At 40.0% G+C, this 24,914-nt stretch overlaps 1 protein-coding gene across 1 annotated transcript in view; it reads right to left on the bottom strand.

Moving 5' to 3' along the window:
* LOC116674158 (interleukin-1 receptor accessory protein-like 1) overlaps positions 1-21,293 on the bottom strand; it is a 264,381-nt gene extending 243,088 nt beyond the window's left edge. Inside the window, exons 1-2 of the mRNA XM_032506682.1 lie at positions 21,069-21,293; positions 19,059-19,148 (exon numbers count right to left, since the gene is read on the bottom strand). The gene's annotated coding sequence lies outside the window, so the exon portion shown is untranslated. The remainder of the gene's footprint in view (positions 1-19,058; positions 19,149-21,068) is intronic.
* Positions 21,294-24,914: the final 3,621 nt, after the last annotated feature.

Here is a 24,914-nt window from a genome sequence, read left to right as displayed (position 1 = left end):
CAGAAAGACCTGGCAGACACTGGAGTTGTGGTATAATAATCCTAAACACACCTCAAAATCCAGGGTACAAGGTATTAACTCTGCAGGGTGCCCAAACTTTTGCAGATGCCATTTTTTTGTTTTCGGTTATTTCTGAAGTGTAAGTGATGGACTTTTTAGCCCCACTGTACTTAATATATATATATATATATATATATATATAGTATATCTGCGTAAGTAGTAAAACAATACAAACCCCAAAAATTGCTTTTTAAGTTTAGAAAATTTTTTAGTCCCCCCCTCCCTTGCCTCACAGTTGTTTTGTCCATTGCCTACTTTACACACAAGTCTGGCGGACCGCATGGGAGAATGAGAGAACATACTGCTAGTAATGTTAGTTGTGGAATGTAGTAAGTAGGCTGTCCGGGGCTATTTTATTCACATTGACATCAGATGAAGTTGTTCTTTTCTCAAATTAAAATTATGCAGCGTAATTAATAAATTAGTCATGACAAAAGGTTTGCTATGTTAGTGTAATATAATGTAACGTTACCTAGCTTGTTTACGTTTAGTAGCTTGTTGGATAGAAATGCACCCACTGCTAGAGTTAACACGGCAATAAGCGTTGTGTGTGAACTGATTAGGGCGGTAACAATACACCAAACTCACATCACAATTTTTGACCCACGATTCAATACAAACTTTGATTCTTTTCTTATTTTGGAGTGGGGGGGGGGGAGATAAAGATAAAGATACCTCATCAGTTAATCAAATCAAGAGGTTGTTTTGCATAAAAGCAATGGTATCACAAACTAACTTTCTAGAAAATTCAATTCAATTTCAATTCAATTTTATTTATAGTATCAATTAACAAGAGTTATCTCAAGACACTTTACAGATAGAGTAGGTCTAGACCACACTCCAAAATTTACAAGGACCCAACAGTTGTAGTAGTTTCCTCCAGAGCAAGCAACAGTGCAACAGTGGCGAGGAAAAACTTCCTTTTAGGCAGAAACCTCGGACAGACCCAGGCTCTTGGTAGGCGGTGTCTGACGGGCCGGTTGGGGTTAGTGGAAATAACATGATGGGTTGAAGGACACCGTTTCTTTTAATGTCCTCTGTATGAAGTCATCTTCCTGTTCCCATTTGAAGGACCTTTCTGCAGCAATGCTGCTGTTGAGAGAACACTTGTGCTGTATCGAGATGTCTGGCATATCGTCATATCGTCAGCTGCCTTGTTACCAAAGACACAATGTCAGCAAAATCAGCCAGTGAAGGCTATAATATGTCAAAGGGGTTGGCACATTCTCTCTCTCTACCCAGTTTTCTTTTTCCATCAGCTCTCTTTATCTTTTCCTCCCACACTCTCCACCCTGTTTATTCACTGTACAGAAAACATCAGTCTCTTTTCTCCTCCTCTCACTTTGAATATTTTCTGTAATATACTGTAGGTGTGTAGCTACAGGGAATGTATAGTGTACCTATGTGTGTGCATGCATGTGTGAGGGTAGATACAGTGTGTCTTCCTCTTTGAAATCTTCCCAAAGCTGTGATCTATAATTTATCTGCCATGAGACCTGTGTGTGCACATGACGGTAAAGGTAGTGCAAGAGTGTGTGTGTGTGTGTGTGTGTGTGTGTGTGTGTGTGTGTGTGTGTGTGTGTGGTGTGTGGGTGTGTGTGTGTGTGTGTGTTGTTGTGTGTGTGCACACGCTATGTTGGATGGAGCCTTAAAAGCCATGCAGATTGTGACTAATGAGAAGAGACTAAACCTATTTTTAAGTGACAGTAGGTATATAAACTCTTATACAGAGTAATGTGACATCTGTGTTACTGCACATTACAGCCTTGAACATTACAACCTTGAAACAAGAAAAACAAATCTATAGCAGAGGGCGGTGGGGGGTGTGCCTGTGTTACAGTGTGTTGAATCCCAGAGGACAGCTAAAATGAACGGATTATTTTCAGAATAACTGAGATTAAAGTTGAACATTTAAAGGGGAAAACAAATGTATTAATTGGAGCTTAAATTAGAAAATTAGGACAGCGATAATTCAGAATTAAAGAGGATCTTTCAAATATGCTATAGCTGCATATTAGAAGGCACTCCGTGTTCTTGAAGCTTGAATCATAGGGGCTTGTATACTGTATATCTTGACCTCTGCAGCTGCATCAATTTTGACAAATCTTTTTTTTTTTTTTTTTTTTTTTTTTTTGTCAATCATCGATCTCAAGTTCCTCCTAAACTTTATGTAATTGGGATATTTGATTGCTGTAGTACCATTTAATGCTGCCAGGATAAAAATAAACAAGCACCATCAAAGAAACATTCGTTTCAGAGCAAAGAGACATGATGATCCCAGAAGATGTTATGGATATATTCTGCAGAAAAACTGGATGGGCAGGCGTACTGTAGATTTTAGACCCAGCTGCATGTATTTGATTGTGTTTGTACCACTTGATAACAACGTGCTGAACTATAGAGGAAAGGAGCTTTTGACAATTGTGCTTGACCCCTTACAGCAAAATATGCATCTATCTAGTAGATTAGTGCAAGGTGATTCCTTTTCTGAGATTTAATAAGCTTAATATCAAGTCATTCCTCCAAAGTATCAAATATTTAAACCTGTGGGGTGACCTCTAGCTCATGTGGTAAAACTTAAAAGCCGTTCTAGACGAGATTACATGGAGAAATGTTATCATCCTGCATCACAAAGTGTGGCTTTCCTGAGAATTGGGATTTTTTTTATTCGAAATGAAGTTGAGATCACAAAGATAATGTGATCTCTGCCCACAGGAGGTGGTGAATAGACACTGTGTCAAATCTAAACTCTCTTAACCAATGATTAATCAGCTAAATCCAGCCACAGCACATCTTTTGTTCAGTTTCTCTTGCAGTTTGGTAAAGGGCCACCTGTCTACACTGTCATGTTATTTCATTTCTAGATATTAAGTTAGTTAAATTTTATGCAGTTTTACCACTAGTCGTAACTGCAACGTATATTACAAACGGAATGCGTGCTGCATACATTTGGGGTAGATGTGTTTGAGTGTCTTTTGTCTATTTTCTCTTATCTCCAACTCACAGACTTAATTACCCGTGTGAGTCCATGAGGAGCGTGCAACACAGAGAGGTGGTGCACCACTTGTGCTGGTAATTATTTTGTACTTCACCGAGCTTGTAGACAACCCACTGAAAATGTAAGCAGGATCCGTGATGACAAAGCATCAGCAATGGGCTGCTCTGGGCTGATTACAGCGTCTTAGCCTGTAAAATGGATTAAGCAAAGAGATTGGAACATTAGCCATCCTTACATAAAGGTCAACTCTGTACTTACAGCCGGTAGAGTCACATTTTCTTTCAACGCGTTGTATGTTTAAGTTTGATCAAAGCAATTCCATTAGTTGAAAATGAGAGCTTTTGGATAAATAAGCAGAATCTCTCTCTTTTACATTTGCGGAAGCTAAACATACAGTTAGAGTGCATTAAAAGATAAAAGGTAATGACTCTAAATTACAACTGAATTTTCCTCTAGCGTTTACTTGGTCTCAGGAAAAAGGTGCGGCTGTGGCTCAGTGGTAGAGTGGACACTGAACCCAGAGTTGCTCCCGATGCTTTACCATCGGAGTGTAAATGTGTGTGAGTGTTTATCTGATGAGCAGGTACAGGCACCTTGTACGGCAGCCTCGGCCACAGTGTATGAAGGTGTGTGAATGGTTTCCCTTCAAGGTTTTCAAAGTACATTAATAATATTTCTCAAAAGCCACCAGAGGGAATGGAAACAGTGCTGACAGCCACCACTCTCAATTGTGTGGTAGGATTTTATAACTGAACTATAACTCACAAGTGATGAACAAAAGGCGCATTAAAATGCGAGTCATATAGGTAAAAAATGGACTTATGTTGTAAGTTTAGTGTGGGGTGGCTGCTCTGCAGGTTTGCCAGACTCTGGGTAAAAGACAATAAATAATATATTTCTCATACGGAGGTAAAGAGTCTTGAAGAAAAAAAACAAACTGAACAACACTGTCCACCATAGAGTCACGTCGCTAGCACTAACAATAACAGCCTGCAAAACTAACTTTAAGTTTTACAATAGTTAAGGTTTTAACTGAAGAAAACCTCACTCCATTACCATCACGCAAGCTCAACATGTTCCTAACTTTACCTAACACTCTCACTAACTAATTCTTCTACTATCATGCTATGCAGAAATATTTCTTCCTAATAAAGTTGTCTAGCTTTAACTGCCTAACACAGCTTGTTGTCACTCACTACATACAATGTTGTCTATGTTGAAGCGTACTTAACATCTTGTGTGTTCCGAGTGAAACATTTCAGAAAACTGTCCCTATAATGAGATGCTTTACTTGGGAAAAGGTCTCAGAACCGGCTAGCCCTGCTGAGCTCTGCGTGCCAGCCAGGTGTCAGCGCTTTACACCAGTGTTCCGAGACAAGACCCCTCACCGTCACCAGCTGCTGTCCACTAATTTCCATCCCCTCATCTTTCCCTTCTGTCTTCTTACTTATTCATACTCTCCTATAGTCTTCTTTGTTTATCATGCTCTTTTCATCGCTCCAAATTTTTACTACTTGTTTTTGCCTCCCACTGTTCTCCATATATTTCTCACGCTCCCAACTGTTGAGGATTGTAATCTCACTTGGCAAAATGTTGCAGAAAATCAAGATGTTCTTTTGATAGGTTTGGAATTGCACAAATGCTGACAGCATTTACTAGCACATTGGTTATTTTTTTGCACAGTGGACTAAAGGTGAGGTGTCAAGTGAAAATCTCCAAGAACTTTTCAACAACAATCCCAAAAATGTGCTTTGAAGAACTATTAATTAGAAGCTGTCACTGGCCATGTCCACGGGGGTGGGTGAAATTATTAGGTACTAAGGTATTGTCAACAGGGGGGGGGGGGGGGGGGGGGGGGGGGGGGGGGGAGGAAAGGAAAGAAAAGGAAAAAAGTATGCTGGATAAAATAAATGTGCTCTTGTTGACAACTGATTATAGTAATTTGGGGAAGCAACACACGATTTCCTTAAAACCAAAGTTGAAAAAAAGATACATGTCGATTAAAGCTCTAAATTCACAGTTGCATCAAGCTGTTCTTACAGTGAAAGTGAAAAAAAAACATGAACAATTCTAGTGACTTGTCAACGTTAAAGATATATCTATGTTTCCTGCAGAATCTTTCCCTTATCTCCTACAGAATGTGAGCTGTTAATTTAGTCTTAAGATCTGTCTGATCATTCAGAGCATCAGTCTGTGGGTGTGTGGTAATTACAAGATGTGCACATCACTGTGGAGAGGGATAATCAAGGACATGCAAACAGGGTCCAACCACTTGGATTAGCTGAACAACACTTTAGAACAGCTGTCATTTTTCCTGCACAATACCTGCCAACCTTGAGGAGTAAAGTCGGAGATAAGAAGGTATTCAAAACCAAAAGTTAGGTGAGTGGGTACTATTTGAGACCTTATTTCCTTCATTATGGTCTCTGACAAGTTGCACTCTGTACACTGAACGAATAAGAAAGAAATCAACAACCATGTCAGAACAGGAAGAGAAATCTACAGTCAACTCAGAAAATATCACAGATCGTTGTGATATTTGCACAGTCTAACTGTGATCGAGCATTACATCTAGCATCCACTCTTCTCAATCCATCATGTCTTTCTCTGGCTTTGTGCTTTTGGAATTATGCCTGGTGGTATATCATCACCAGTTTGCAGTCATCAAACTGTAACCCTCACCCTCAATGATTGACTCTCTAGGTTTGTTAAATACATGGGCTTGTAATCAATGTCCCCAGCTGTTGTTGGACTGATGCACCATGTGGGAAGAGCATGGGTGAAAGGTGAACTAAAAATGACAAGAGCTTTCTCAACATTAAATCAAGTTCATTTGTATAATCCATCATGTACAATCATAACAGGCCCAAAATAGCATTAGTGGCAAACTCATCTCTCTTAAGAAGACAAAACTCAATTAAAAGCTATATGGAAGCCCCAGTAAGTCAGCCAACGGTTTGTTGTTTTGTATTCGTGAAGAACTGAACTAAGCAAACATTCTGCATCATGCATTGACATAAAAAAGGCCAAACTTAACTTAAAATACTAGGAGGAGCAAATTGGGGATAAATCAGCCCAAATCTCCTGTGTTCGTGTGAGATTTGTATCACCATGCACTTTGTAGTTGAGGGTATACTTCCAAATGCTACTATGGCTTGGATGACGGCTGCTGGCTCAGTCTCATCTTTGGGTGCTCTTGCTCATCACTAGCACAGAATTTAATACCGGTCATGAAAATTATTGATTCCCTGCAGACAAGGAACCAACGAGCAGCAGTGACTGTCCACTTTAACATTAAAGCCGGGCAGCAACTTGATCAAGTGTCAAGTCACAGCGGGGCTGCTTTAAAATTGAACCTTTGAATGTGAGATGCTCAAGGCTTCAAACCTGGATAGTCAAACAGTAAGACTAATGTTAATGCTAGTCCATATGGCTGAAATGCCAAGTGTAATTTAATGATGAAGAGAAGACAGGCATTCTAGTATCTTTTCTTTCACCTATACTCACTGCTGTCCATGTGAGGCTGAATTATTGCAGCATCCAAATGTGTGCTCAGAGTGGGCGGCTTCCTACACGGAGAAGATATGAAATTTGGCTTTGTCAAAATTGAAAATTATAATACATTCGATATGTCTGCCTTCGCTTTTAGTACAGTCTGTACAATTGATGTGAGGGCAGCACATGCCTTCCTTAACTGTTACAATAATGTTAGGAAAATGCGGAAACACCATTTAAATGCCTACCGTGTTTGGTATTCATCACATTAAATAAAGAGAAAGTGTTGTGCTTCCACTCATTGTTGATAATATAATAAATATTAAGACTTTTTTTGCAAGAATCTTCTGTTCAGTTGATTGGCAGTTATTAAAGTACCTTACTTGTAATACAATCACTGCACATTTATCAGTGACTGAAAAATGTCCCAAAACAAACATTTCCCTCTCCCTTTCCTGTATTAATTTCCTGTGTTCACACACACATCACACCACACACACACACACACACACACCACACACACACACACCACACACACACACACACACCCACACACACACACACACACACACACACACACACACACACACACACACACACACACACTGTGCTATTACTGTGCCCAAGCCTCCCTTCAATGTAGCTTACAGTCAATAACAGTGGCTTCAATGAATATGAATTTTCCCTCTGCTATGATCCTATTGTTATTGTGACTCCATCTTGGCTACTAAAAATATTCACCTCATGATTAAGGTGGATATGTGGCACTCTACCAGGAGAACCAGCATATTACACCTCCTGACTCTGATCAGACAGATGCAACAGGCAAGTGCACTCTTGAATGGATTGGGGCTGGGTGGAAATGGGCTATGGGATCTCCATAAGTGACATCTACAAATGTTTGTGACTGGGCATGGACAGCCATACATCAAAATGTAAGTGATAGGGGTTTGATCTGAGGTAGAAGTTGAAACGGTTTTCTGGCAGGGTCCAGCCATCTAAAGTGGGCAGAGAATCCCAGGGGAAAGAAGATAATATTTGTTTTACTGACGCATCTTTGTTCCCAGTGGTTTCAAGATACACTAGGCTGGATAGTCTCACAGAGAGTCAAATCAAAACAGCCAGCCCAGGTTGGTAAAAGTTAACACATTTTGCACATTTCCTGATGTCAATTTGCAGGATTCCTGGATTCTTCAATTCTTTGGTTGCTCTTTAGAGTGTATGTTAGCTGTCTTGTCAAACTTTTAATGTTGCAGAAACTGTATCTTTTCCATTAAACTGATTCCCAAAAGAGGTACTGTAGCACTCTTCTGAAGTAGCGGTTATGTTTCCATTTCATTTTTTCCCATTACTTTGCAAAAAGCAATTCCATGTTAGCATTAGTATAACTAAAGTCAACATGTTTACATGAACATGCTTACAAACCTGTATTGTGCCATCATGCTCCTTTCAAGACATAATCCAACTATGTAGATACATATGAACTACATATTGATGATTTTAATTAATAGATGGAACAAGACTGTACATTTGACTCAAACAAACATAAATGGCAATGGAATGTTGTGTGAAGAATTCAGCACCACAGTTGGGTGGACAGCGTCACCTTAGGATTTTCTGTTAGCCGTTAAATATACAGTTATCATTATATACAGTTAAATATAAACAGTGTGGAACATGTACCGTAAACACAGGAATAAAGTGAGTGGGTTGACATGAGCAAGTGGGAAAATGTAGAGTTGGCATTCTGCTGCGTCTTGGTGAAAGGTGATCATCTAGATTGGTTTCCTAGAAAAAAGCCAGTCAAAGTCCCATCATAAAATTGTGTTACAGAGGTTACAGGTTAGGTTGAGTTGTTCTATTTGAATAAATGTTTCTTTTTACATAGCCTGTGAACTTACCAATACTGTAAATGTTGTTTACTGTAGTACAAGGCTGGATTTGAACTTATTAGGAACTGCAACATATTCCCATAAACGCAGCATTATTTCTGCATTACTAAAGCTCTTGGGAGCTAGAGAAGTATTGTAAAAGAATAGAAAATTATTATTATTGAAGTATTTCAGATAAATTGAGTTTTCAAAACAATTTTACACTGTGGTCGGTTAGCTGTTCCGTATTCATTCAATATGACCTGTTAATAAAATCCTATCTGAGTGATTGAGTGGACACACACAAGTGGACAGCTCTAAGCATGCATGTTTACACCTGCCACTAGAAAATCTCCAAATGCTTCCTAAATGACCACTTGTGATCTGATCACACATCCCCACTCTATGTGGAATAAACACTTACATTATTCCTGCTAGCATATAGGCTGCTGGTGTGCAAGTGTGTGTATAAATGTTGTTACTCTCACATAAATCACATATTAGACTGAGCAAATACTAACATCTATGAAGAAAATGCTGCCTGCTGAAACAAGGATGTCTACTGATGGGCAGCGGGACCTGTGCAGGACAAAAATATGTTTTATAAGCCTCTTTGTGTTGAGCTCTCAGTATGTTTGGAGCTTCTAAATTGATCTGTGGTTTGAAGTTTAATTTCTATATCATATCTGGCATTGCCCTGACTCCCTGAACAAGCTGCCCTTTATAACCTCATAAGGAGCAAGCTTCCAGATTGACCCATCTGAGCTTTCATTTTCTCAAAGGCAGAGCAGGATACCCAGGTCTAAGTTTACATTTATCGCTATTTCTACCCACTAGGGGACCATAGGCTGGCTGGTGGAACTTATATTAATGTTAAAAAAATCTCATAAAGCGTAATTTTCATGTCATTATGGGACCTATGGAGCAAAATTTCCCCAAGTGGAGCACTACAAATCAGATTTTTGCAAAATCAGAAATGCATATCTATATCTGTCATGCACCCTGTGAATTCCCTCCTTCTGTAGCAGACAATTATGATGCTTTTATTCTGCTCACTGTTCTCTCCTCGACCGTTATTAATCCATTTTAGAGAGAGAGGACATTATGACAGATGGGATACTTCTTGTGCTCGTGTCCTCCCACTTTGATTGCAGCGACCCATCCATATCGCCCAGGGGGCCATATGTGCTGTACTCCTCCTTGGAGGAGTGCAGGGAAGGGGCATGGAGACATGCCAGCTCACAGTAACCTCGTTTTCAAAACGATGCCAAACATGTAAGACAGACTTTGTCACTGTTCAAGACAACTAGCCTATAGTGGCTTTGTTTTTTTTTCTAAAGCAGTTTCAGTTCCAGATTAGATTTTGTCAAGAAGTTGACACAAAATTGATCATGTCATTTCATATCATTTTCACATTTTGTTGCCAGAAGAAATTGTTTACTAACTGGGTTAGTGTTCCCATTAAAGACATAGGAGTTTGGATATTGTATTACCCTAAATCACACTGGATTGACCTCAGCCTTGACAGACACCACAGGGTTGTAGTTTGAAAAAAGTGTCTGTTGGCAAGAATCCAGGGCTAGTCTATCATGTCAGAAAGAGCTTTTATGGACCATTTCCAGCACCACGCGCCATTTCTATTGACCTCAATAGTCACCTCCACTCGTCAGTGCTACACTGGAGTGCTGCCTTTGAATGGATAGTTGCCCAGGTTGCCTGTTCTCTCTTTAATGTACAATATCTTAGGCTGTAGAAGAAACAGCAGAGGACAGAGACTGAACAAGTAAATTTGCATCAATCTTTTCAGTCTCTACAAGGGTTCCCGCCCCGCATGCTGAAGCTTTTTTTCCTTGTCAAATGCTATGACAAATTGGAAGTAAATAAGGAGGTGGAAGTAACAAAGTAACATAATGTGATGCAAATACACATTGTGCTTCCATCGACTTATTGAAGAAATCAGACTGCACATTCCGTTGAAATCTTGCAGTAATTAAATGTATTCCTTTGGCTCTGCGCCACACAAATCTAACTCAGCACATTAAGGGTCACATTACATTCCAGAAAAGCTACAAGTTAATGCTTTAGCAGGGAAACACTGCAGCCATCGCCGATTTGAAGTACAACTTCCACATTCCAAAGCCAGACTAACATAAATGATCTTCCGTGGCTTTTCAGTCCCACTTCATCAAAAGTGATATGAACAAACTGATTGAGTCAGCTGGGTCCACTGAGTTAGATGCTGTTCCAATTGCCTCCAATCTAGCACCCTTTGTAGAGCATGTATTGCCACTGGCATTTGGAATCCATTCAGCATTAAGAAAAAAACGAAATCAAATACTGTAACAATACCAAGAAAAACAATATACATTGTTATTGTGGCTTCTTATAATGCTCAACTAAGATTTGTAAATAACATAAATCCTCAAGGTAATCCTAAATTAGAAACTCATGCAGACACAATAAGTAAGGAACTGGTGGCATTTTTCTGGTCCAGAAGGTGACAGTTATGTAAATGCAGCATCCTAATCTGTCAGTAGCACTTCTCCAGGATTGATACTTTGACAGCGTGACGGACTTGAGCCTTCTATTTTTGGGAGATAGCTTCAACTGTCAGACACACTGACTGAAGTGTGTTTCATCAGAAGAGAGATTATGTTTTAGGGCATATTCTTATTTAAGCTTTTTAGTTCTTGTTAGACCAAAAAGAAATTAGTTTCATCCATTGGTTTAGGGCTGCAACCAGTTATTGATTATTGTTTAAAGTAATCAATTCAAGTGAAAAATGAAGGCTGAATTGCCCATCACCTGTTCCCAGATACCAAGGTTACATCTTCAAATGTTGTTTTTTTTGTCCAATCAACAGTTCAAAACCTATTCCATTCACAATGACATAAAACAGAGCAAAATTGGAAATCTTTGTTTTCCTAGTTGTCACCTGAAACTGCATTATTGTTTCAGCACTACATTGGTTATTGATATTCACTTTGTGTTTAAGATTTAAATGAAAATCAATTCACTTTAGAGGCATTATGCAAGTACTGTTTCTGTACCAGCACGAGAGATCCTCAGTGTCCAGTGTATGTACAGTACAGTAGCATTACTTCCAGCAGTGCAGTCATTGTCAGCCAGTTTTATAATGTTTTTTTTCTTCTCATGAGTAAGAGGACAGGTAATACAAATGGCCTCATTTCCAGGTGCACAACACCCCCTGCAAGTTTACAATTAATGCAGTGCTTTTGACAAACTACCCTCTCAATAAACCTCTGACAGAGATGGGCTTTGCACAAAATGGCAATTGAATACTTTGTGTGCACTGTCAGAGGCAACATGAAGAATCATTCTGCAAAACGGATATGATCATGTGGATATGATCTCATATTAGTCAATATCCTCAGTATGAATGGACTCTACACTGGATGGAAGATATTTACTTATCACTACTCTACATACTTTACATATATGTTGAACCTAGCATTCACATGCGCTGCGACTGACTAAATGTTCCCTGAGGCGGAAGGCATCTGACCCAATGCCGGCCCTAATTCTCCCTAGCAGATGCAGAGAGTGCAATTACTGCTCATACAATTACTACTCCTCACAGTGCACAGCAGGCTGCCGGGTTCAGATTCTGTCTAACATGTCTCTCAAATAAAATATCTCCAGAGCTCTGCTGAAATAAAAGTATTCTCTTAGTGGGCATTTCAAGCCGTCATATTGTAACATTTTGTATATGAACTTTGAACGCAAAAAAGGAGACATGTAGATTATAGTATATGATTGACACCAGTGTATATATAGCCAGGTTATGAATAATTCAGTATTAAATAATATACATACGTAATTTGCTGATTTTAATTTTCATCAGAGAGTAAATACTACTCTAGATCCCTTAAGTCTTAATATGGACCAATTTAAATAAGAAAATTTACTATGGACAATAAATATACAATCTCCTCGTATTGAGCTTTGAGGGATTTAGGGCTATTTTGGGCATTTATGAATTTTCTCAGGTGCAAAATGCTCTGGAGGAATGAGGCTTTTCTCCTCCTATTATTTATCAAACCAACAATGCATCCAAAGAAGCCACTGGCGCAGAATGTACTTTTTTGCCCCTGAACAACACTCTGCTGACCAATTTCCCATCACTTGCTCTGACTCACCCCATTTTGAAGAAGCAGCACAATGACTTTATTACCACGGCACAGGCAGACAGGGACTCATAAAGCTGACGGGTGTGATAACTCGTCCCCTACCTTGTCATGGCTTGGAGAGGAGGATGGAACAAAGGTATGATGAAGAAGGGCATGAAGCCATCGCCCCGCAGTGTGCTCAATGGGTTTTCCCAGCGACACCCTGTCGCTCCAGATTTAGAGACTGAGAGGAAGGCCTAGACAGTGATGGGTGATAGAGTGCCAGAGATGCACGCAGAGCCGATGTACCTTGGTGTTTATGTCTCGCCGTGCACATCTCCAAAGAGCAGTTTGTTCTCTTGACTGAAGCACTTTAAGGGCTGTGAGGGGTAAGAAGGGCATTGGTGCCATCTGACTTTCTTTTAAGCCTTTTTTTTCTTAGAGATAGATCAATAAGGTGCATACCTTTTCAGATTTTCAAAGAAGTCCATTTATTTTTTATATTAATAGTATTAATATTGAATCAGGTCATAATTTCATCATTAATTAATGTGTTAATGTGGGCACCAGTCCTCGCCTGCTGAGTTGGATAAACAGAACATACTCTCCACCTTCAGCAGTTAACGCCTTTACATATGTAAGGACTGTGCACAACAACAAGTGGTACTAAGGCAAAGACAAATATTTAAAATGTTACATTGAAAATTGACTGCAATATCACGGATTCCAGCAACCAAACGTAGAAATGATTCATAAAACTACTAAATATGCCATTTCCCATACATAAATTGATAAAAGAACATGTGGTAAGAAAAAGCGTATCAAATGCATACTACAAACCGAGTACAAACTGTTTTCTAGATCAAGCCGAGTTTGATATAGTGAAGTAGAGATAGGAAAATAAGGTGAGAGAGAGCCCATCTGATCTGCAGCGTTATTCTTTTAGGCTGTTTCCATTACCGACTGTGTGATTTTTCTTTTCGGTCTACAAACCTAAAAAATGACCCATTTACTGTAAGCTTTTTCAGATCTACCACTGCTATGGTGAAGAATAGGAAACAATCACAGGTATATAAGAAAGCAACGGTATTTGTTTGCAGGACACCGTGTGTGAATAATCTAGATGATGGCTGATTACTTTTTGATGCCGATTTAGATACAGAGTTGTTGCTGTTGCTGATAGTTTAGGTCATTTACCACACACACACACACACACACACACACACACACACACACACACACACACACACACACACACACACACACACACACACACACACACACACACACACACACACACACACACACACACACACACACACACACACACACACACACACACACACACACACACACACACACACACACACACACACACACAGCGCAGAAAGATGGCTGCTCTGACACGGTTGAAGGACCTCACCAATGTTATTCTATATTATGGCACTTTTTTCTCTTTATTGACGGACTGGAGCAGCAGACACAGCTGTTTGGCCCATTGAGGACATGTCCACATATGGCTGTGAAAAGTGCTAATCAGGCCTGTGCATATGCACACATATTAGTGAGTGAGATTTATAAATCGTGCATTTGCAGTTTCAATAATCTGGTAACAAAAGCATCAATCCATACTGCTGCGTTTTCAATTCTGACTATTAATTTTGATCCATACAATTATTGTCCATTGAGTTAGATATACATCTTGTGCAATGTGTGTGCTTTTGGTGAAAGCTTCTTACTGGTCAGAGGAAGTAGAATAGTTGAACAGTTCAAGAGTTCATCACTGGTGGGAGGCATCATCTCCATTTCACAGCTCTGGAAGTTTGCTCGGGGGTACTGTCGACCTCTACGCTGACACAAACATATTGCTTGTGTAAATCACACTACAGACACACACCACTCCTGCCCATTTGTAATGAATATTTAAACAAGTATACATACATACCACACGCTTGCTTACATTGTCTAGAATATTATTGCTTGCCTGAAGTTACACTTGAATTGTGCCTTTGTCAAAGGAATTGCATCTTTGTTTACATCTTCTCTATATGCAGACACATTCTTCACATTCTCATGATATAGTAGATGAGAAAAAATCCAAAAAGAAATACCTGCTTCCTGCACTTGATGTTGTTTTCTATGTGAGGTTACTGGGTACACAGGAGTGACGGGGTGTATCCACACTAATGCATCTCTGCTCACAGACAGATGACACACCTCCAGACCTATCTGTTCATTTACCTCCACAATCAAGATTCACGGCTCTATTTTCCACTGCCCTGTTTGCCAGAGGTGCTCTGTTTTCTTCAGTGTTAAATGAATTAAATGGGCGGACTGCCAAAAAACACTGCTCATTCCAAATGCCAGATATAGCAGCATGTGTGCGTCTCGGGTATGTATAGACAGAAATTTGGAGTGCATTCACACGTTGCCTGCAGGCTGATTCAGACTGATGAAATGTGGTTTCAGAGCTCTGCACCGTAACCTCTATTTTTACAGGTCAAGCTGTGTTAAGGTCATGATAATAAGAAAAGAAATATGAATAATGGCTTTAAGTTATAACAACCAAAAGCATCACGGTTAAATGTCTGCTCTGATTCCACACTTCCGCACAAAAGAAGTTGCTAAAGAATGTAACGGTGATGAGCACAGTTGCTCTTCTAAATGAGCTGCAATAAGCCTTGTGTCGGAGAAACAGTGAGCGGCAGACAGCAGAACCTCCGCTCTGCATGACTGGCTCTATCAACGGCAACATACGGAGGTCTGGCGTTGGCCAGGTGGCTCTTACATCTGGCCCATTAGCTCTCAACCACTGCAATGACTCTCCACACCACTGAGAGCCTGTTGAAATAATATCAGGACCTATAAGTGCTGAAGGCTGCCTTGCCCATTGCCTGCTCACAACAGCGAGTCACGGCCACACTCTGAATCTGACATGCCCGCTCGGAGTCCGGGTCCATCCCTGAATAGAACATTTTGCAAAACAAAAGGGCTCTGCAGTTTAATGCGGTGTTACAGTATGGATTTGATCAAATCTGTAGTGCTGGATTTGATCAAATTAAAGTAGCTGTGGACAGATTAGTTCACACAAAATGTATTTCATTTGGTGATTGATTTTCAAGTACGGAAATCAAAACAAGCAATTCTAATATGTCACCTTGGGTTCTGGAAAGTTTTATCGACCTTTGATGGATTAAAAGACTAGTCAATCAATCTAAAAACAAATATATATAATATATATTTGTGTTCCGCTGATATAATCTAGAGACACGTCCGTCTCTTGTGAATTTGTGTCCCTGTCAGGTAACAGTAGTTAAGGCGAACAAAGCGGCCAGGTCTTTGGCCTTTACTTTCCAGTCTCCAGTTCCCTGACTCTCAGGGACAAACCCCAACCTCCAAAAGCATGCCTCTTGCCCTGGGCACTGCACCAAATGACACATTCAATCCATCAACTGCTGCACAACAACATACGAAGCAAAAAAATGCAGGGATGGCAAATTTTTCATGCATATGATATTCGGGGTACAGCACATCCGCCTACGTTAAACCAGGAGGGGGGGGGGGGGGGGGGGGGGGGGGGGGGGGGGGGGGGGGGCGACGACGACTTTGAAGATGGATTACCAGATCACGTCACGAGAAAAAAGACTGCTATGAGCAAGCAGCAATTTCAGGAGATGGCACTTAGAGTGAGTAGAGTGTGTGGGGAGACATACAGATGCTCATTTGGTACGGGCAGTTTATTTTCATGTCAACAGAAGAATACTGTGTGTTAATGCTGTCAAAAAGCCACTCTTCTGATATAAAAGATAATAAACATAGATATCATGGCCTTAAATTTGAAAATATATGGCCATTGACATAGTCAAAGATAAGTCATGATGACACATACACACATTTTAGCTTTCTTCCATTTGGTTTTAGCAACCAATTTTCTTACAGCCAGGCTACATTTAGCATGTTAAAAAATCTTCACTTCAGCGCTGTGTTTTATGAGTGCAATTTTATTGAGCAAAAAAATAAAATGTTTAATTCAGGGTTAAAAAGGCTGCCCAATTTGTTTTACAAAAGGGGACACAAGCCAAAGAAAAAGAAAATGACAATCTGTGATTTGTTGCTTAATTTATCATCATGATACAGCAGTGACAAAGAAGGAAGACTGGAAATGTTGCTCTATTTTTCTCCTGCTGGCAACTAGTCTTTAAAAAATAAATAAAAAATGCCCTGCTTTCTTTGTCCTTAAATGACAAGAGTTTCCTGATGAAGTTGCTACTAAATAAAGAAAGAACAGCATAATGGATGCCTCGATCTTTCTCTTGCCAAAAATGGCATTACAGTGCTTCTAATGGTCTTCCCTGTCAGAATCACATCTGCACACGTGCTCCCAGCAGGAGTGAATTAAACTCCCAGAGATGAATTGTGGGAGGGAACTGGGGAGTACGAGGGTGTGAAATAAAGACCCAGCAGATACATGACCCCATTCACAAACCAGGGGCAGGGGCAGCCATAATCATAAGCTGTCTGAAATGAACAGCAATCCATCACAGCCAAGGTTAGCAGCTCTCACTCACCAATGCTTTTTCATCAACGAAAGCACGTGGGGAAATGTTTGAAGATAACTGTAACAGCAGTATGATTACACAACTCTATAACCACAGGAACGTCATGTCTTGCAAACTAACAACATTGATTAGTCATGGTTATTTGAATTCCCAGTGTTAGTGCTGGCCATGGTTAAAAACTCACAATGTTTCCTAAAAACTAATTTCATGTTGTGGGAATAATGAAAAAAAGGGCTTTCTTTCCTCAAATGAAAAGATTATGTAACAACTGCTGGAAAAGCTTCAGTTAAGGTCGTTTTTTCTGACCCGAGACTTATCCTTCTAATATTTACAATCCCACTATGGACTGTGCTAAAAAAACAAGCTTTAAATTGCTCAAAGTAGAGGTAGCACCCTCATCTAATACACAGACGAGCCCAAATGTTGAAGCCAGAAAGCGATGAACTAGTGATGTAACAATACACTCAACTCACGATTTGATAAGATTACCATTTTGTTTTCTAACAGAACAAAATTAACTGTTTATTTATATAAACTGTGCATTACAGCAGATGTGTCCTCTAATCAAAAGTGCAACTGAAATAGTATTTTAAACGAAAACAAAACGAAACGAAAAGCTTGTTTATTGCTAAGGCCATATGGTTAAATTTAAAGGATTTATTTAAAGTGTAATAACAATAACTTATAACAACAACTTTTTTCACCAGTCATTTGCAGTTAAACGGCAAAAAGAAGAAACACTAGACGGCAGAAGGGTATTTTACAACAACGAACAGGATTTCAGAGCCAGACACAAACGCAACACTCGTCCCTATTGATTCTCCATGCTTTCTAAAGTTCAGCTAGTCTCCTCTGTGTCTATCTTTAGAGAAACCTGCAAGCAAAAAGCAAGAGAAAACAGCAAAGACATGGCCAAAACTGCCTAGCGCCCCTTTAGGTTAGCACCCCAGCAAAACAACAGGTGTCACCAACACCACATGAACATGCACCTGACCTTTTCAACCATGTGGTGTTGTTATACGGTATTCTGAGTGTGCAAAAACACCAGTATGTTGCTTGGACAGTATACGAACAAATAACATGGAGAAGAGAACAATGAATTAACTGTTGTCCAATGCCTGAGCATTGTTTAGCTCTTCAAACAAGGACTTAAGGCCAGGTTACACACAGTATCTTAGTTTAGATTTTAAATAACCCTGTCTGGCCTTGCTGATGCTGTCTTTCCCTGTGGGGCTCGGCCCTTAATAATGCTTCTTAGTACTTTTCTATTGTGTGATAACTGTTATATTTACGTTTTAAATTTTAAAAAAAGTACATGACTGGATACTGGATATGTGCCCCACACTTCATTGGTGCTCGCTTATTAAAGTTAAAAGTCAATATATCTTGGAATTTGAGTTAGGGCACCGTGTCTTTGGTGTCCTTCTGAGAGAGAAGCCCAGCACTGAGAAACATCAACGTTATCAGTGGCAGTGTTTTTATACTACCAAAGATGACAGGACACCGGGGAAGCTGGCTAACCTGATGAGTAGAAGGATTTGGTGGAAGAGGACGAAGCATTCAGAAGCCGTCTCTGCCTGATCCCTGTGGTTTGTCATTTGAGTCAAAGAACTACTGCTAGCAAAGCAAGTCAAACCCCTGCAACTCATTACAGCACACTAGGACACTCTAGTTTGTCCAGTGAGTCAGACTCCTGTAGCTCATCCTTTCAGGTCGGCCCATTGTTTAAAATTGCCACCTCAAAATACACTTGAGCACTCCTGAGCTGCTACAGTGATACAATTGAATAAGCCTTTGCTTTGGGTTCCTATTCTGAGCCCTTTGGGAGATGGATCACTCCAACTCCATCTCCCACATACTGTGTCTATTTAATTAGGTTCTCTCTACATATCCAGTCTTACTTTGATAGAGCCACATGGGAGCAACAAGCAAGTTTGGGACTCACCAAATGCATGTAGCTTCTGCTGGTCAAGTGCTGAAACAGCATAGCGAGAGAGTTCTGCTTCCTTGCTTGCAACATCATCATTTTCATTCCCTGTTATGGACAAGAACACTATAACTTCTTATGTCTCATTACAATGTCACATTTTTTTTGCCCCCTTTCTCTAAGGCTGTGTGTGTGACACTTGTAATGTTCTGGACAGTGTACGGTTTGTCAACAAAAACACCAAACTGCTATTTGTCACACTCAAGCAGCATGAATTAGATTTTTCATAGAGGTTTTCCAAACAAACGATTTTGTGAATTGTGCATGGTTCAAACTTCAGATTGAGAGCTGGTGGGCAAGTCAATTTTATTTATACAGCCCAATGTTGAAAATCACAAATTTGCCTCGAGGGGCTTTATAATCTGTACATTATACAAGGCCCTCTGTCCTTGCTTAAGATACAGAAAAACTCCCCAATACTTAAACAGGTAGACTCAATACAGTGGATTGCAGGGGCTGTACGTGCGCTGAAGAAAATCCTGCAGATGTGGCCAGATGTGGCGCAGAGAGAAGCAGATGGTATGGTATTTCAAACATGGTGAAAGTCTATTGCTACTTACTCTGTGAAAAAGAATACATCAATTTCTCACATGAGCTCAAATTTCCACACAACCACGGAATTCATTAAACACGTTCTCTTTAAAAAGAAGTATTACCAAGTTCTACAGCTTCCTAAAGGTCAACCTCTTTTTAATTAAAAACAGCCGTAAACACCGAAAAACCATTAAAAGAAAATAATTATTGCTTACACTTTTCAAATCTCCCTAACAAGGAGGAGTTTTCCTTGAAAAAGAAACTGAGCAAGTAAGACGCCTCAAACCCGCCAATCATTACTCAAAAGGTCAAGCACATTCTGTTGAGATCATAAAATTCATTTTAAGGTAAGATAACACTTTAAATATTTAAAGCTGAGGTTAATGTTATGTGAAATGTTATGCATGTTATGTGAAATGTTACATGCAAAAGCTGACAAACTCACAGAGGGTACACAGTGGACAGGTGAGGTATTATATATTCTCAAATTTAGGACTATATATACACTATACAGCCACACATTTCACTTCATCCTCAATTGTTTAGTGAATTTTCATATATCAGACGTAAAACAGAGTTACTGCATTATTAAAAATGTGGGTCAGTGCAATAGGGTGGTGTTATATGGGTCAGTGCCATATCAGGTTAGACAGGGCATGTGCAAAATTGTGGTTTGTGTAATATAGTCGATGTTTTTTTGTCTCTATATGTCCTATGTCTCCATTCTTTTTGTTACTGTCTGTTCTGACATGTGTGATCATGTTCTTGTCCCGTTTCTCATATATAGCCTGTGTATGTGTATTTGTATGCTTTATTATTTTTTGTGTACCATCAACCTGCAGGGGTCTGCAGATGGAAATTAGCCTAAGGCTACAATCTGGCATATTACATTTGTGAAAATGTTCATTAATATGTATTGTCCCCTTTTGTTTTTTTCAAATAAAAAAAAAATTAAAATTAAAACTAAAATTAAAACCACACCCATGATAAACCTGCACAAGTGTTTTCACTTGATCTCCCTTATGAGAAACGTGTGGGAGTGACTGCTTGACTGACATTTCCATTACTGGTTGTGTTAATGAAAACAACAAAGCCACGTGTGGCAGGTTGCTACGGCAACACAATAATATGGCAACCCAGAAGTAGGAATTTCATGGCGACAAATATTACAAAGCAAATTCACCGACGCTCAGCCCAACAAGAAAGCAAATGTGAAGCGGGTATGTTCTGACGCAGGTTCAATACACCTGCCAGGGCTGGATTTCACCTTCGTGCAGGCTGCTGTGGCTTACCGGTGGTGGCAGCGAGGGTAACAACCTATTTGGACACGCTAAGTAACGTAACATGTGCGTGTGCATGTGCGTGTAACAGTCATAGTTAACTAACAAAACATATTATTGCTGCTATTTAACAAACAATTATGAAAACACTCACCCGTTGCTGGGCTTCGTCAAACCCCAGAGCCGCGACGCCATCTTCTCATGCACTGCCATGCCATTCCGGCTCGTTTTGTAGCCAGTTCTGCTAGCCTAAACTTCGTGCTGCACACCAAGTTTTTTAATAAGCTCGTTGTACGTTTCATGGTGAAAACAAGTTACCAAACATACGTGTTTCTTGTCGAGGCCTCCTCACTGTTCCGACGCCTTCAACACGCTGGATGAAGCTAGCCAGTGGAAACGGCACGTGCGTCGGCCCCCACCAGTCAAAAATATCGATGAAGAGTCAGCAAGCTTAATACATTATTATTAAAGATTTGAAATGAGCAAATTAATTAGGTGCTTACTTTTATTTGAAAAAAAATATGCTGTGACAAGTTATAAACAGTAAAATATTAAATAAGGTCTAACATTTGAGTGAATGCAAGAAGAGTTTGAGCATTTCCTTGTTTACGTCGAGCCGCAGTACGGTAGCCTCTTAGGACATAACACATAACCGTTGCCAGCTCCACTGGTCCAGTCCAGCAGATGGCGACAACGCGACTAAAATAGGCCAAACAATAGGATGCTGCCACTGTTTATATGCATGCACTTATTTATATTTGCTGTATATTATATAAGCAGGCCGTTTTATTATGTGTATGAAAAAAGTAATTCATGCACGTAGGCCTTCTTGTAAAATTTGAATGTAAAATCACATTCTTATTTCAGAGTGACAGTGGATAGACAGGAAAGGTTGGAGAAAGATGGGGCCGCAGGTCGGACTCTAACCCGGGCCCCTGCAAATGCCTCAGCCTACATGTGGAGCACACTCTTACTGGGTGAGCTAGAGGTCGCCCCTTGCTTTTCTAATTCATGTTAAGCAACAACAGTCTTTTTTTTGGAGACGAAGCTTAAAGCCCCAAGCCAGACAACATTATTGCTTGTGTGTGTGAGCGAAAGCCCTCAGTGTCTGTAGCCCCACCCAAATAAATAATCACCAGCAAGCTGACAGTCGGCTTGGTTGCAATTTGTGTTACAGCATGGCTTATTCATGGCTGAAGAGGTTTCACTGCACTGCTGTCAGTCATCTTCTATTTGGACCCTTGTGAAGCAAACTGTGCCAACTATGTTATATAATGTGCTGGAACCAAATGGAAAGGCATATACTTGATATTAATGCAGAAGTAATTTAATTTCAATTAATATTAGAACATGAGGGTTTATCAATTTGTAATGAATAAACCCTCATGTACTAATATGCAGAAGACCATTGGGACTTTTACCACTGCCGGATGATGCACCGGATTAGCAAGGTTTGAGAATATTCATGCATCAAACTTTCACTCAATGACAACTCTTAATAAGGTATGATTTTAATTAAGGTGATAGTGTACTCTATTGTTCAGGAGCACATTGATGTCATGCAATGTCCTGTGATCTAGTGTCAGTGTCAGATACCCCAAAAAATCAGCTTGAAGCTTGTAAATCTCATTCCCAACAGAACATATCTAATCAAGTTTGCTCTGTCTGTTTCTACATTGTTTTGCCAAAACAACAGAGCAGCAGGGTGTGGTGGTGATTAAGGAGACCACCCTTCAACTGGAGGATGCTGTGCTCAGGCCCCCATGTTTCCAAGCATCTGTCCAATTGTTGTGTGTCTGTGCAACACAGTGAACCCCCTTCCTGCTCAAGGGAGGTCTGTTCCCAATGCCAACTGGGGAGGATTTCCATCACAGTGTCACAAACTTTGGGGAGATGAGCACACAACCAAGTGTAGATTATACGTGGTTCTGCAGCACGTTGGTACACACTATACATCAGGAAAATAAACGTTTGATTAGATTACAATTATATCTATTCCACCCTCATCTCTCTTACATTTAAAGCAGCCATATGAGGCTTGTTCGGCCCACTCGGTAGGGGAAACAGGGTTGTAGCATATAGAAAGTGACATCAGCTGTGGCCTAATCAGCCCGAATTCAGGGTGACATTTTTGTAAGAATTGAACTCCACCTCCTTCTGTACCCACACTGAGAATGTTCAAAGGGATAATCTAAGTAACACATTTTTCTAATGGAAAAATCATGGATCTCTACAGAAACTGTATCAGTAGAGTCATCATGCAAAACCGTCCACCTGAGACAGGTTTGCCTACATAATTAGAGGTGCCATTCTTGTCACGTCTTGTCCAGTGTCAAGTTTCTGTGTTTAGTTGTCTTAATGTTTTCTGTTGGTTTTCCATTTCCTGTTATATTTTGTAGTCTCTCTTGTCCCTTATGTGTTGTATGTTGTTTTACTTCCTGTCTTTTGGTTTTCCCACCTTTGTGATTGTCGGATGTCTTTCACCTGTTTCCCAGCCCTTGTGTCACCTGTCCCTTGTAAACCCTTCTTTACTAGTCTCTGTGTAATCTTTCGTCTGTGTCAGATCATTGTAAGGGATTCCATGTGAGCTGTGTAAGTCTAACCCATGTCATGGTTTTGCTGTTCCGTGTATCTTGCTTGCCTCAATCAGTGGATTGCTTGCCACTGTACCTGTTTTTTGGGATTCTGCCTGTTCTTGCCATTGTATTTTGCCTGTGGTTAGTTCATAGTCTACCCTTTTTCGCCTGCTGTATCCAGGACTCATTTTGTTTGTTTGGATTTTCATTAAAGTAAATCCTCGAGCTTACTCGTGTGTCTGCAGTCTCTGCATTTGGGTCCGACATTCCCCTTTTCTACATGACACTTCTGATGCTGAAATCATGAAAAAGGGATGACATATCAAGCTGATCTGAGGAAAAATAAGTAATGGTGGCTTGTTAATACATAATTACCCTGAATTAATGATTGAGAGAGACTGAGAGGCACAGGGCATATGGAAAAGAGAGGGCTGCAGATGCTCCCCAGTGCCTGGGGGGTTTCTAGGAATGAGAGCAACTCAGTGTCTTGTCACACACAAACACTGCATGCATGCTCAAAACACACACACACACACACACACATAAACTATCCCAATATAAAAACATGTCTGATAAGGAAATTGATTCAGTTTTTCTTCAGCATTCAGACGACAATCGTTTTTTAAGTTTAGATCTAAGTGGTTTGGTTGCTGACAGCCCAAGGGGACTTAAATAATGACAGAGATTTGTATTTACTCATCCCTGGGCAGTCAAATGCAGAAGGGAATGTTTGAAAGGTGATTTCCTTTCTTTTCCTTTCAATTAATTGAATCCATTCAATTGAATCCATATCAATTCAATTAATCCAAAAAAGAAAGTGTATCCTTGAATTGATTTTTTGCCGATTTACCTGAAGTGCTTTGTACTTGAGCTAGTCAGCCATTCATTCCATATCTTCAAACTCGATCCGAGCATGGTAAACAGGCGGCGATTTTGTAGACCGCAATTGAAATGAAAACTGGCTCTTCAGAGAACTCCCCCAGACGCCTCAAGCGAAAGCAGAGGGTTTCTTTTTCTTTGACCAACAGGATTATCTGGACAAGCCGCAAAGAAATCTCTGTGGATTCATTTCTTGGTCTAAGAATATTGCTCATCCTATCTTCTGACATACAATGCAGCCGAGGGAGGCTGGAGTAAGTGTCCAGACTGATGCACTGTTTGTGTGTGTGTGTGTGTGTGTGTGTGTGTGTGTGTGTGTGTGTGTGTGTGTGTGTGTGTGTGTGTGTGTGTGTGTTATCAACATCTACAGCTGGCAAAAAAAAGAAGAGAAAACCCTTTATCCCATGACAATAATGCTGGGAATGGATGCCTTGCTGGTATTTTGTGAAACCTAAGAAACTGCAAACATTTTTTTTTTTATATTAATGCTACTAGAATAAGGTATGGATTGGGATTCAGGAATAACTGGTGGCTATTTTTGTTGC

Source organism: Etheostoma spectabile, chromosome 24, assembly GCF_008692095.1.
Source record: "Etheostoma spectabile isolate EspeVRDwgs_2016 chromosome 24, UIUC_Espe_1.0, whole genome shotgun sequence".
NCBI lineage: Eukaryota > Metazoa > Chordata > Actinopteri > Perciformes > Percidae > Etheostoma > Etheostoma spectabile.
The sequence above is the reverse complement of the archived record's forward strand: the minus strand, read 5'-3'. Positions and strand labels throughout refer to the sequence as shown.